This window comes from Triticum dicoccoides, chromosome 4A (assembly GCF_002162155.2).
Source record: "Triticum dicoccoides isolate Atlit2015 ecotype Zavitan chromosome 4A, WEW_v2.0, whole genome shotgun sequence".
In the NCBI taxonomy this organism is placed as follows: domain Eukaryota; kingdom Viridiplantae; phylum Streptophyta; class Magnoliopsida; order Poales; family Poaceae; genus Triticum; species Triticum dicoccoides.
Genome location: NC_041386.1, coordinates 636,138,147 through 636,152,184, shown reverse-complemented (window position 1 = coordinate 636,152,184; position 14,038 = coordinate 636,138,147). Strand labels below are relative to the sequence as shown.

The 14,038-nt window shown below is 46.2% G+C and overlaps 2 pseudogenes; both read left to right on the top strand.

The window, feature by feature from the left end:
- Nucleotides 1-282: 282 nt before the first annotated feature.
- On the top strand, nt 283-3,210 carry LOC119283922 (annotated as a pseudogene).
- A 3,024-nt stretch (nt 3,211-6,234) lies between these two features.
- LOC119283921 lies at nt 6,235-12,625 on the top strand (annotated as a pseudogene).
- Nucleotides 12,626-14,038: the final 1,413 nt, after the last annotated feature.

Sequence of the window (14,038 nt, the reverse complement as noted above, 5' to 3'; positions counted from 1 at the left end):
AGAACGTGTGACATTTTTCCTCCCGTTGCAACGCACAGGCCCTCTTGCTAGTATATATATATTCATTAATAACAATATATAGTACAGTAGCATTGTTACAGTCAGGCTTTGAATCAAATTGAGAGAGGCTCCCAAAAGTAAAACTACTCTAATTAGATACCGCCGACCTCGTCTTCTCGAAGAAAGAAGCATCGGCAGCTAGGTTACGACCGGCTACCGTCCCGCGCTCGGTGCTTCCTCCACGGCTCCACCTCCCTCTCCCAGCCGTACGTGGCGGAGGGAATGGACGCCGACGAAGAGTCAGCGATGGCGGCGGCAGTGGCAGCAGACTAGCAGAGTTGGGGCTGGACTTCTCGCGCGGCGGCGTGGTGCCCAGTTTCGAGTTCGCGTTCAATTCGGCACACTTCTCCGACAGGGAGCTGCGGTTAGAGATCGTCGCCAACGACGACGACGCTTCGGAGTCCGGCGGAGGATCCATTGCCGACCAGGAGCACCACCACGAGGAGAAAGGTGCGCGCAGTGCCTGATGTAGCTGCTACTAACAGAGTAGCAGACTGTACGTGGTGTTCAGGGGATTGCCCACCACCAAAAACTAACGCATGGTAATTGAGATTAACCAACATATGACGGTTCTACTACTTATTGTCCTTTGGAAGTTTCAGACATTTAATCTTCTTGTTAAAATTCTTGGTCAAGTTTGTCACAAAGCCTTTGGAAAAAGGCATTGCTTAGTTAGATTTTTCACAATTGTTTATTTGTGGAAGAATTTAGAGACGTCGAACTAAGCTTGTTTTGAGAGAGTTTGCATTGAGGCACATGTCAGATAATATATACTCCCTCCGTCCGGAAATACTTGTAGGAGAAATGGATGTATCTAGACGCATTTTAGTTCTAGATACATTCATTTTTACCAATTTCTTCGACAAGTATTTCTGGACGGAGGGAGTATATAGGAAGACCATGTTATTATGTTGTTCACACATAGAGTTTTACTTCTCCCAGTTCTTTGATGTATTACCTTGTAAGGTCTTTGGAAATAATTAATACTATGACTGCATGCATCGTCCAGATGCAGAGGCCGGGGATACATCCTCCTTTTCTAAAAAAAAAATTCTCCCAGTTTGTTCTTTATTAATCTCTTTTATCTTTGTTATTTTGCAGGTTATAAAGGACAGATCATTGACTCTTCCTCCATGATGGTGGATCAACCAGTTTTACAAGAAAAAACCTTTTATATCAATTCAGTGATTCTTGCTTCAAGAAGTTATTTCTTTCTGAAGGTAACTCTGATGACCTTTGTGAACTGCATTTGTTGATTTGTTCTAGCCAGTTGAAGTTTCTAATAAGCTTCATGCTTCTTAGCTTTTCTCAAATGGCATAAAGGAATCTGCGCAGACGCATTCGACAATTAGGATCACTGATTCAGGTAATGCGATTGCCAAAGTGCAACATTCTTCCTCCTATATAATTTATTCTAATTTGTTACTGTGTTAGTACTATTTTCTATCTAGAATCAGAATAACATGGATATTTATAGTGAACTGAAGATTATGTTTCATAGTTTCTGCCAATTTTGTATTTTCAATGATAAAATGAATATTTAGGGTAAACGAATGTTTATGTTTCATGGTTATTGCCACTTTTGCATTTTCAGTGATAAAGAGAAGGTTAGTCTCCCATGGATCTTTTCTAAATATTGAAAGTCAACATTCAACTTAAATAATCATTTAGGGTACACAAGTCACAAGGTTGTTTTCTTTTATTTCTCTATTATTCGTTCTTTCCGCGTCTTTATGCATTTTTGTTTTCATTCTACTTGGAACAGAGGAAAATGCCCTTATGGAGCTTTTAAGATATATGTACGGCGGGAAGTTGACGACAACTGAGCCCACTCTCCTGCTCGACATCTTGATGGTTGCGGATAAGTTTGGGGTTCTTTCATGCATGAGGCATTGTAGTCGGTTGCTCACAAGCTTGCCTATGACGACCACAGAATCTGCATTGCTCTACATGGATCATCCTTGCTCGGCTTCATTAGCCAGTGAGGTCCAGCGTGTGATGCGTATAGCCAAGAAATTCCTTGCCAACAAATACAAGGATTTTGAGAAGTTAGTCATCTCCATCTGATGGAGCCATGTTTTATTTCCTTTTCTAAGAAAACTGAGGTCCAGCATTGATGTCCCTCCCCAAATCATGTGTTTAGTGTGCACTCATGGCATGGTTTGTCTCTTTTCAGGTTCGAGCTTGAACTGATGGATTTCCCTCTTGTTGCGATTGAAGCCATATTTTCTAGCACAGGCCTACAAGTACTAACTGAAGGTAACATATATACCTTTATGCTCACGTGGGCCCGTGCGTGATACCCAGCATTGGATGAAAGACGCGAGATCTTGACTTGTCGTTTACTTCCGCTGGTACGCTTCAATCATATGACACGTGTGGCACTTCAGGATATCCTAGCTAGCACGCACCGATGATGATATAGACCATGAGCAAGTAACTGAGCGTATTACCGAGGCACTTCTGCGCAAAGCCTACCCAACACAGATGGAGGGTGATCTTGCAGCAGAAGTAAGCGCCTGCTGGCAATTCGTGGAGCGAGGTTACGGTTTCAAACCTGTGAAATTGTCTGTTGTTCATCCAAGCTGCCCAGAGACGATTCTGGTTTATTTGGATCTAACGTTCAAGGAGTGCTCCCGACTCTTCCCCTACGGAGATATATTCTCACATCCATTCCAGCTCGAAGGGTGGGACTTATATCTCATGGCAACATGTGCAATGGATGAGCAGAGCAAGTTGTACAGCTTTGGCCTCTGGATAGTAGTCACTAAGAATCTGAAGGGCTCAAAATATCTGACAGTAGATTATAGTTTTGCTGCAAGGACTAGATCATCAGGAGAATTTGAGAGCACTTTCAGGGATGAGAATACGTTCACCAGTAATGGGATGACGGGATGCTCTGATCTTTTTGACACTCCATGGTCGATGTTCATTGCTGACAACAACCTCTTCATCGATGGCGTGTTGCATCTGAGAGTTTATTTGACGGTGACGGGCTGGCAGGAATTACATATGTATGGGTCTTTTCGATGGGAGATGGTAGCTCGGGATATTTTCAACCGGTTTGGATGGCGGTCATGTAATAGGATAGGCACTTAGATTTCCTATCTATTTTTTAGCCAGCCGGTTGTGGCGTCTTTTCTCGGCTAGTTAGTGTTTCTAGCTCCTTTTTGGCTCTGTGTGAGCTGTCTGTGCTTTATTATTATTTGGAGACCTTTGGAACCATGTTGACACTACTTTTTTTGGTTAATAAGAGGGCCGTATGCATCTTTCTGATGCAGAGGCCGGGGAATCACCCCTTTTCCAAAAAAATATGATATCACAGTAACCCACTCGGCAAATTTAGGTTGTGTGTGCAATGTCGGTTGCTTCATTGTGATTTCAGTTCAAATGTGGCTTTGTTGTTTGGCTGAACATGCTTCTTCATGCGGTCTAATTTCATCATTTTCTGTGAAACTCTTTGGCGCCAGAACAATGTAAGGAGTTGGTGGAGGCTCTTATAACTTCTTATTTAAAAGCAAAGTTTGAGAAATCCAATGCTTATTGTAGTAATGGGCCGGATTCACATCATAATTTTAATTCACAACTAGAATTTTCTTTTCTATAGCTGTGTTCGGATTTGCAATTGAATTTTATCACAAAATCAATATGTACTCACTCCAACTCTAAAAAGAAGACGTATGTTGATTGCCGATTAGTCAAGTAATGTCATTTATGTTACACAGTCACAGAATAAACACTGTTAGATTATAGTACTCAAAAGTACTTTCACATGATTATGATTTTGTAACCATTGACTAAACAGTCAACATGACATTGGACAGTTAAACTACACCTTATTTTAGAATCAGGTGGGAGTAGTGTCTTATGTCATCATGTTTTCCTGATCTTTTCGTGACTGTAGAGTGAGATTTTCCTACTTTGTAGAGAGATTCCAATTAATCTAGAGTAGAATATACTCCTGGTGATATGGATCATACGTCCTTATGTGGCCCAAGAACACACTTCTTACCAAACCGCTGCAATGACTACTTGCTTTGTGAGAAATATGAGATGACAAAGCTAAAATTTATTCCTACCTATGTCATCATTCAAGCAATTTAGAAATAAAAATCTGTTTTCAACTTTGCATACAAATAACAATACTTGCATAAAGAACAAGAATGTTTTCATTGGGTCTTCAATTGCTATGTCATAATGTCATTGTGGCGTGAGTAAAAAAAAGGATGTTTCCATTGGTTTGTCAATTGCTATGCCATAATGTCATTGTGGTGTGAGTTAAAACGAAGAAAAATGTTTTCATTGGTTTGTCAATTGCTATGTCATAATGTAATTTGCTCCTTTTTGCATACAGAGACATTATTCACCTCGTCACTGTTGTGATTTTTCTGTGTACCGTACAAATCACTTTTCTTTTAGAAGAGTGTTTTGTATAGTGTGACAGAAATTTCACGCCAGTGATGTTTTTCGATTTCTGCCGCACTCTACAAAAATATCAAGTCTTGCATTCAATAGATATCTGACTGTGAAACACAACATGCTTTGATTCCTTCAATAGTCATGGTAGGGATGTCGCTACCACACGAGCCAATATTCATATGAAATTAAATGAGACCTGCCCACGAGTGCGAGGTAACGTTGCGTATTTACGCTGGCTGCGAATTAGACGCCCCCTATTGTGCAGTGGGCTATAAAAGTAGGAATCACGATGTGCATGAGGACGTGTGAGATTTCGGCATAAAATCCACGTCCATGAAGACAACCCATATAAGCTACTAAAGCAACACAAGGTACTAGGTCCCACTTTTTTATGTGAGACTATCCAACTATAATGGATGTGTATCCCATGAAACTCAATGTAAAATATTTGTATATGTTTATATGAAATGGAGTATTCAAGAGATGTTTGTGTTTTGCATTGCTGTGCTGCTAGTAGTAATCCTAGACTGCTAGCAGTGCAGCTTATAGCTTGCAACTAGACTTACCGACCAGTCAGTGATAAGTCTTTGGTTCACGCTGTCTGATAAGTTGCATTGCCGGCCGACCCATCAGTGAAGAAGCATACCACAGACGGACAATGTCATCACTGACTCGGAGGCACAGACCGGCGACTTGCGCGTCAGTAATATACACTTTTGGCCGACAACGCTATCCACACCTGTAGCAGTGGCATCTACAATCAGACCCGTCAAAAATCCCTATACGTCCGGGTGGATGTCTCGGTCACAAAATTGCTGCCCAGCTAGGCACCCCATACCCAGCCCAAACAACCGGATTGTCTGGCAGCCCCCAAACCCAACCAATACATGCTGGGGATACCCCTTTTCGAAAGAAAAAAAAAACAACCAATACATGGGGCGGATATTGGGAGGATCGGGCACGTCCGCCACGTCGGACTGACAGGAGGCCTCACCAAAACCCATCGGTCCACCAGACGGCTCCTCTGGTTCAGTGAGAATGCATTCATGGCACCGCTCCGGCCCTCAGCCCGAAGGGCCAAAACCGATTATTTAAGCCAGATGATGATTCTAACCTTAGCCCATCCCCATTCCCCTCCTCTCCCTCCCATTTGTGCCGCTACCACGACCCCGTCCGAGCACCACTCTGCTCCGACCTTGTCGTCTGCTGACCGCCATGGTCCGCACCAAGGTGACCTACTACAAGATGCTGACCCGGAGCGTCGGGCGAAGATCTAGACGAGGATGTGCGCTGTCGAGGCACGTCACTCCGCTCGCATTGCAGACAACCTGCCTTCGAACTATGACTTTTGTTAACCCCATGTCCCCGTTTTGTTACTTGAACTTGGTTCTGCCACTAGATGCTTGCACGGTATAAAATACTGTCTGTTCTTTCATACTTGGACACAATTATACGAGATTCAAACAGGATCCTTGGGATAACATTTACTATCACTTTACTTACTAAGCAGCAAGCATGCTTAGATTGCTTGGTGCAGCTGAATGAATTTGAAGGTTCATGATATTTTCTTAATCATTTTACCATATTTCTGAATGTTGAATAAACAAATATGTGCACATAGAAGCACAGAGTGTTCCAAGTATCTTAAAAGCAGAATCTGTCTGGTGGTTGTGTTTTATGCCTTTTACTTCGTTTTCCCGTTTGTCCTTTATTTCTCTCTGATCTTTATAATATATGTGATGGATAGATGGACAGAGTATTGACTCTTCCTGGACCATGCATGGTGGCCGTGCCAGTCTTACGAGTAAAGACCATTTACATCAGTTCGGTGGTTCTCGCTGCAAATAGTCCATTCTTTCTCAAGGTGATTCACATAATGTGCTGAGATTCATTTTCTTCTATGGTCAGTTCATATTTGCTAATATGCTTCATTCACCGTAGCTTTTCTCAAATGGTATGAAAGAGTCTGATCAGAGATAACATTCTTCCTTTATAACTTATCCTGGTTTTCTCTTTTCTGTTGTGATTTTGTTATTATTATGTAATCTGCACGCACTACACTTTTTAATATAAAACATGATTATTTGTGGTATTCTAGGGATTATGTCCCCGAGTCTCTGTCACCCCTTAGTTTTTTTTAATCAAATGGTTTAGTCTCTTTTCATCGTCGCCTTTAAGTACCAAATAGTTATTTTGTTTACTCTTTGTCTGCTGTATGGATAGCTTTCCTAGTACCGAAGGTGTACTGTAGTACTTTACGCACAAAGAATCTGCCATTTAGTTTTTTATCGAACTGTTATCATAAATCCTTATGCCTCCTTGTTTTATTCTATTAGGAACAGAGGAAACTGTCATGATGGAGCTTTTGAGATTTATGTACACTGGAAAGTTGACAGCGACTGAACCCAATCTTCTGCTCGACATCTTGATGCCGCCGATAAATTTGAGGTTCTTGCTTGCATGAGGCGTTGCAGTCAATTGCTCACAAACTTGCCTATGACCAGAGAGATTGCACTGCTCTACCTAGATTACCCATGCTCCACTTCAGTGGCTGCTGAAATTCAACATCTGACAGATGCAGCCAAGGAATTCCTCGCCAACAAATACAAGGTTTTAGATAAGTGAGTGACCACCATCTGATGGAGCCACTTTCTTTTCCTTTTTCGTGAAAACTATAGACATCTTCTCTCAAAAAAGAAAAGGCGTAGACACTTATGCCACAAAATCTTGCATGAAAATGTTTACTCAAGGCATGATTTGTCTCATTCCAGATTCCCTCATGAATTGATGGACATGCCTCTTATTGGGATTGAAGCCATCTTTTCTATCACTGACCTACAGATATCATCTGAAGATGCCGTATATACCTTCTTGCTCGAGTGGGTGTGCGAGCAATTCGTAGAAACAGAGGACAGGCACAAGATATGGAGTTCTCGTCTACTTCCGCTGTTGCGCTTCAATCATATGAGCTGGAAGAAACTCCAAGAGGTCCTGACATGCAGTGATGATTGTTGGATAATCAACAACTGATCTTTACTGAGGGCCAAAGGTCATTATATATACATGTGTGGTAAAGTGCAGGAAACTCTTTATATAATGGGGATATAACACTGAGTTTGGAGAGGAAAAAGCCATGTTGCGCTCGAGTCTGTGCCTTCGTGAAGAAGTCAACCAACTGTAACTCAGAGGGCACATAGTGAAGAGCGAGAGTCTGATCCTGCACAGCAGCACGCACAAAGTGGGCATCCACACCGATGTGCTTGGTGAGCTCATGCTTCACCGGGTCACGCGCAATACTGATAGCACCGGTACTGTCTGACAGTAAGGGAGTCGAGGTAGTAATAGATACACCAAAATCCTCAAGTAACCACCGTAACCAGATCACCTCAGCCGTCAACATAGCCATGGCTCGCAACTCAGCCTCTGTACTCGAGCGAGAAACTGCAGTCTGTTTCTTTGTCTTCCAGGCAATAAGAGAGCCACCGAGAAAAACACAGTAAGCAGACAGCGAGCATCGATCAGAGGGATCACTAGCCCAGGTAGCATCAGAGTAGGCCTGGAGCTCAAGAGAGCTGGAGCGGGGAAAGAAAAGGCGCTGAGAGATCGTGCCACAGAGATATCATAGAACACGGAGGAGGTGACTATAGTGGACAGAGGTGGGAGCTGAGACAAACTGACACGGAATGTGGACAGGATAGGAGATGTCAGGACGCGTAACAGCAAGATAGACAAGGCTGCCAACAAGGTGACGATGGCGAGTGGGATTAGGAAGAGGGTCACCATCAGAGGCACGAAGCTGAACGTTGAGCTCCATGGGAGTCACAACAGTGCGCTCATCACCGAGAGTAGCGCGAGCAAGAAGATCCTGAATGTATTTTTCTTGGAAGATGTAGAAGCCATCAGAGGTCGAGGAGATCTCAATACCAAGAAAATAGCGCAGCGGACCAAGATCAGTCATGACGAACTGGTCGCGAAGGCGAGCCTTAACAAAGGCAATGTAGTCAGATCATCACGGTACACAAAAAGAGCATCAGAATAAGCGGATACCTGCTGATCATAAGCATCAACTGCAGCATCATCTAGAGCCTTGGCGGCATCCCGGTCAGCCTGAGAAGCATCAGCAGCAAGGACCGGCGGCATTGGTGGGATTGGGCCACTGGCGCAACAGGACATGGCGGACAAGGGACCTCGCCAGAGAGAACATCCCACAGAAGAAGTCCACGCATATGGATCCGCATAAAGCCCACAAACTCAGCACAGTTGGTGCCATCGAAGATCACCGAACAGCGAGGAACAGCAACATAGCTCGAAGAGGACATGTCGAACTCTCTGGTTTTTTTGTTTTTTTTGGAAGTCAACTGCACAAGACCCGATCTGGATCAGGAGAAGCGGCGGGGGCTCACGCACGAACGAGGCAGAGTCGAGAGGGAGGGGCGGACGTCCGATCCAGATGGGATCGAGAGCCAGCCCACCAGATCCTGCGGGCAAGGCGGAGCCGAGTGGATTGGGAGGCCACGGCTACACGGGCGAGGCGGAGGCCGGAAGGGCACGGCGGCCCAACAGGCGCGGCGGCAGCCGGGCGGGCGAAGCAGCGGCAGCCGGGCGGAGCGGCCCTTGCAAGGCGGCAGCCGGACTGGGCAGCATCCAGTGGAGGGCGACCGGACGGGGCTGCTTCGGCTGCTTTTAGACGGAGCAGCGTCCAGACGAGACAGAGGCAGAAGGAGCCGGACGGGGGCGGCGGCCTGTAGGAGGAGAAGCAGAGCCATGCGGGAGATGCAGCGGCCAGACGACCGGAGGCGAGCAGGCTGGGAACGAGATGCACGGAGTTGCGTCGTGCGGGAGAAAGAGGTTAGCCTAGCATCCGATACCATGTTGGATAATCAACAACTGATCTTTACTGAGGGCCAAAGGCCATTACATATACATGTGTGGTAAAGTACATGAAGCCCCTTATATAATGGGGATATATCGAAAAGAGACTATACACATCTAACAATGATGATGATGATGATATAGACAATGAGCAAACAAAGAAGCGTATTACCGATGCACTCTTGCACAAAAAGCTTACCCCGCACACGAGCAAGGTGCACTTGCAGTTGCAGCAGACACAGCAACCTGTTGTCAAGTTCCACAACGGGCCTACATGAGAAAACCCCTGAAAGTAGTTGAGTTCGATCGACCCCGCCCACAGGTTATTGTGTACCTGGATCTAACGCGCGAGGAGTGCTCCCGACTCTTCCCTGAAGGAGAACTATTCTCGCAATTGTTCCATCTTGCAGGGCAGAACTTGTATATCATGCCAACCTGTGAAATGGACGAGCAGAGTAGGCAATACAGCTTTGGCCTCTGGTTAGGGATCCATGACAAGCCGGAGGCCTCGGCATGTTTGACATTCAAGTTTGAGTTTGCTGCACGGACAAAATCGTCAGGAGAATTTGTGCGCAAGTTGAAGGATAAGGCTATCTTCACAGGTGGTTGCATGGAGGAATGTGGTGATCTTTTTGGCGTTCCATGGTCGACATTCATGGCCGACGACAGCCTCTTCATCGACGGGTTGCTGCATTTGAGGGCTGCTTTGACGGTGGTGAAGCAGCCTGGAGTACAGGCTTGATGATATATCTCACTCGGCAGTGCTAGGTCGCTTCAATGTGATTGATGCTTCCGAGGTCTTGTTTTATCATTTGGGTGCCTTAGTGATACTTTTACAATGAGAAAGTAGAAAATCTGTGCGCTAGGCACTTTTAGTCTGACTTGACAGTTTTTCTTGTCGAAGCGTGAGCCTCCACTACAGTACAGACCTGAATGCATGGCTGTAATCTGAGAGTTTAGTTAGTTGGCTGTGCGGTTTCGTTCCGATATTTCCTTGTCTGTGCTGCAAAAGGAGGCTTCGGTGCCTAATGATACAAGGAAGCTCTTACAATGTTGAAAAATCTGTGCACTTCTGGTCTGAGTTAACATTTTTTGTCTATGTTCTTTTTGCTCTGTATAGATTTGGCATTGTCAGCTCTGTCAATGTAGCTGGGATTTTAAGGCCGAGGAGCTTGCTGGGATTGTGCACAAATATATATGTACCGATGAATGGTGACTTTGGAATGTAAGATGCCTGCTGCGACGGAGCAAGAGCAAATAAGCATGAACTTGAAACCTGATTCAAACTCAAATGGTGACTGACAAACAACTGTCTGGATAAGTTGGTCGGCCGACAGTCCAGAAGGCGTGTTGCCCGTTGGAGAATGCGCCGCCGGAGCACCTGGAGAGCAGCCTCAACAGGCGGAGGAGCTGCTGTTGCTGACGGACGGCGTCGTAGTACAGAAGCTGCTGGATCCTGAAGGCGTAGGTGTTGCTCTGTTGGCTCGTGGTGGGTTCTTCTTCAGACGAAGGAAAGACCAAGAAGCCTGATGGTGTGTCAAGAATGAATCAGTGGCTTCCATGGGATTCCAGTTGTATCCGAGTAACTTTTATTATTGCAAGAAGAAGGGAAGAGGAGATAGGAACTGTTGCTGCTGCTGCTGCTGCTGACGGTGGCATTGTGGAGGGTAGCTGGATCCTGAAGCTAGCCGCAGGTGTGGTGATGACTGATGACACAAACTCTGAAGAAACCAAGACTGACTCGATCGATCGGTTGCACCGCAGGACAGCTGACACGTGTACTGTACGGTGACCTTTGGTTTGGCCTAGTAGGATCCGGCCATGTCTTGGATCGATCGGTTGATTTGATACTCATGCTCATGCAAGTTGCTACTGCTGCTAGTAAAATCGACGACCTTGCTGGATGGACGAGCTGTAAGTAATCCACTGGCTAACCACCACAGCTGCTGCGTCTCTGTCGGCGGGTCAAGAGCGCTAAGTTGACTATCGCATCGTATCGTATGGGTGGTGACTCGTCCACAAGAGTTGAGAACAAGTGCCAGGCCCAGCTGCGATGCGTCCGTCCGTGGCAACTGGCAAGCCACCTAGCAATTAACAATGAGTGTGTCTAGGTCTCAATCGACTCTCAATCAAGTGACATGGTAGTATATAAGAAGAAAAAGGAAAAACCGAAAAGAAATTTTGTACGAATCATCGTGCAAGATCAAAGGAATATAGTGGCCTGTTTGTAGCTCTGTACTTCAGCTACCACCTGCTGTAGCCCTGGCAAGGCTCTTGTTTCTGCTCTATGGTACCGCTGATGTATCCTGGTCTTCCAATGAATGAAAGCCTTTCCATCCTAAATTGGAACGTTCGTGGTCTTAACTGTCCGAATCGGCGCACTACCGTTCATGAGACAATCACTGCTACTTCTTGCAACATTGTTTGCCTTCAGGAAACGAAACTGGCAGCGGTTGATCCTTTCTTGGCTGCTTTCTTAGGTGGCCAACGACTCAAAAGCTATGCTGAGCGGCCAGCGGATGGAACCAGAGGAGGCATCCTCCTTCTCTGGAACGAAGACTTCATTAAGGTGGATAATATTTCCTTGGGCACCTTCGGAATCTCTGCTAGCATCACTATTGTCACCACTCTTGTTTCTTTCAAACTCACTTCGGTTTATGATCCTACTAGAAGCAACCTTAAAGATGCTTTTTTCCAAGAGCTTGTTAGCCTCAAACCGCCACAGGGTACACGATGGCTGGTTACGGGCGATTTCAATCAAATCTACCGTGCAAGAGACAAAAATCGCGCAAACGTAGACCGCTCTCGTCTTGTGCGCTTCCAAAATGCCCTCAACTCATGTGAGCTAAAAGAGATCCACCTCCAGAACAGAAAGTTCACTTGGAGCAATGAGCAAGCTAACCCGACCATGAGCAAGTTAGATTCTTTCTTCTGCAATGATGACTGGGACGTCGAGTTTGGCTCTCACATCCTTCATGCTCTCTCATCCTCGCTCTCCGATCACTGCCCACTGCTTTTGGCTAGCGACAAGGGACCAAGACGACCCAAGACTTTTCGATTTGAAAATTTCTGGACGAAGTTGCCCAACTTCAAGAGAATTGTCCAAGATGCTTGGAGCAAGGGAACAAGTCACTCCGAGCCCTATCAAGTGCTCTTTCACAAGCTGAAAAGAACAGGCCAGTGCCTCAGGCGTTGGAGCAAATCCATCTTCTTGAATCACAAAGTGCAGCTCCACATGGCCCTCGAGATCATCCTCTGCCTCGACGTGGCTTAAGAGACCAAGACACTCAGCTTGGCTGAATGGAATCTGAGGAAGGACCTCAAAAAGAAGGTGGTGGCCTTGGCGGTTCTTGAGCGAGCCAGGAAAAGACAATGTTCGAGAGTTAAGCTGCTCAAAGAGGGGGATGCGAATACCCGTTTCTTTCACATCCGCATCAACCACCGACGAAGGAAAAACTTCATCCACCGCCTTAAGCACAACAACGGTTGGGTCACCAGTCATGATCACAAAAAGGACATCATCCAGAGCCACTTTTCAAAAGCCATTGGGAAGGGCCTCCCGCGCTCCAAGGACTTCAATTGGGGCTGCATCCCGTCGTCGACTTGTGACCTCTCCGACCTGGGTGCCCTTTTCACCGAGGAGGAGGTCCGGGCTGCGATCAACGAACTTCCAGGGGACAAAGCTCCGAGCCCTGACGGTTTCACGGGAGTCTTCTTCAAGGAGTGTTGGGACATCATTAAACCTGACATCATGCTTGTTGTCAACAGTTTCTCCAATCTCCATGTCAACAATCTTCACTGGATCAACTCAGCCAACATTGCTCTCATCCCTAAAAAGGATGGAGCGGAGGACATCTCTGACTTCCGACCAATAAGTTTGATTCATGCAGTTGCTAAGATTATCGCGAAAATGATGGCCACTCGACTTGTAACGCCCCGTGACCGATGTGCCAGGTGTCGTGCAATTATTCGCTATCATTGCCTTGTCATTGCTTGCGTGTCTTGCATTGCATATCATGTCATCATGCGCATTTCATTTGCATACATGTTCGTCTCATGCATCCGAGCATTTTTCTCGTTGTCCGTTTTGCAAACCGGCGCTCCGTTCTCCTCCGGTGGTCATTTCTACCTTTCTTTCATGTGTGGGGATTAAACATTTCCGGATTGGACCGAGACTTTCCAAGCGGCCTTGGTTTACTACCGGTAGACCGCCTGTCAAGTTTCGTATCATTTGGACTTCGTTTGATACTCCAACGGTTAACCGAGGGACCGAAAAGGCCTCGTGTGTGTTGCAGCCCAACACCCATTCAAAGTGACCCAAAACCCACCTAAGTCTTCTCCATCATCTAGATCATTCAATCACGATCTCGTGGCCGAAAACCGCACCTCATTTGGACTCTCCTAGCTCCCTCTACCTATAAATATGTGCTCTCCTCCGAAATTTTCACGCAGTCCAACCCTAGATCCAACTCCCTCCGTGCCGCCGGACATGTCCGCCCGCCGGTGGACGTGTCCATCTCGCCGGCCACCTCCTTCCGCCCAATGGCAGCATGCCACGTCACCTCATCGCCGCCGCCAGCCTATCCGACGCCGCCACCTCACCGCCTCCTCTCTCCTCCGCCGCCGCGGGCCCGCGCGGCCCAAATCCGGTCCGCGGGGCCCGAACCGCGCCGCCCCGCGCCTGGGC